Raw genomic sequence first — 1,014 nt, 5'->3', positions numbered from 1 at the left:
AGGAAGGGCTATCCACCAGTAGGGGGAGTCCTGCTGATGCACATCAACTAGGAACTCCCCCAGGGTCACCGCTCGGGGGCGTACCTTAGGCCCTCACCTCTATAGGCTTCGGACAGGGCCACGCCCCCAGAATCCTTTATCGGACTACCCTTCAATATGCGGGGCAGGTGATGGCGCTTCCTCCCCTCTTCCATCTATAAAACAATACCAATACCAATGCCTAACCGCCAATACTAAGAAAGTTGTGACGATTTGCTACAAGGTAGGCGAAAACCACGTGGCTGGTGCCAATTTGCCAAGTGGAAAAATTCCTACCAGGCCCCTCAACAGTGACCAACCAAGGTCCATAGCAAGGTCAAGGAATGAAAACCTTAAAGGGTGGGAGGGTGGGAAACAGGAACAGCTGGTATGTTGAAAGCATGAAGAAGCATATTGCTGTTGAGGGGTTGTTTTTAGATTTCTCTTCAGTGGCCCAACCATAGCCACCATTTTAGCTGATCTGCAAAAGTGGAAGCTTAAACTGCGACAGCAAACATTCTGGTTTGTATCCAATATTGCTGTTCTGCTCACCCAGCAGACTTCTACTTGCTAGAGTTAGGCTTTTTAATAAGTTGGAGAGAGAGAGATATGTACTCACGTATATACTCTTTCTATATCAATTAATACAATGATAGCCAACATTGTGCATGCCTGGATAGCTCAGTTGGTTAGAGCGTGGTGCTGATAGCGCCAAGGTTACAGGTTCGATCCCTGTAAGGGGCAGATGCATATTCCTGCATGGAACGGGGTTGGACTAGGTGATTCTCCGCACCCTTTTCAACCCTACAATTCTATGATGCCTTCCAGATATCCTTTCACCTGCCCCACCCTGCACGGCCAGTGTTAACGGATGATGAAATCTGCACTGCCACAACCCCTAGAGGGCACTATATTGACTACCATTGAATCAATATACTCATGTATATACTTGCTTTAGAAAAGGCCTTTAATACTTCCAGTGACTTCTGTGAATTC

General features: G+C 47.1%; 1 non-coding gene across 1 annotated transcript; it reads left to right on the top strand.

The window, feature by feature from the left end:
* Positions 1 to 688: 688 nt before the first annotated feature.
* Positions 689 to 762, top strand: TRNAI-GAU (transfer RNA isoleucine (anticodon GAU)). Its single transcript has one exon. It is a non-coding gene; the product is annotated as a tRNA-Ile (tRNA).
* Positions 763 to 1,014: the final 252 nt, after the last annotated feature.

The sequence above is a fragment of the Podarcis muralis genome, chromosome 4 (assembly GCF_964188315.1).
Source record: "Podarcis muralis chromosome 4, rPodMur119.hap1.1, whole genome shotgun sequence".
Classification (NCBI taxonomy): Eukaryota; Metazoa; Chordata; class Lepidosauria; order Squamata; family Lacertidae; genus Podarcis; species Podarcis muralis.
This window is presented reverse-complemented; position numbering and strand designations above follow the sequence as displayed.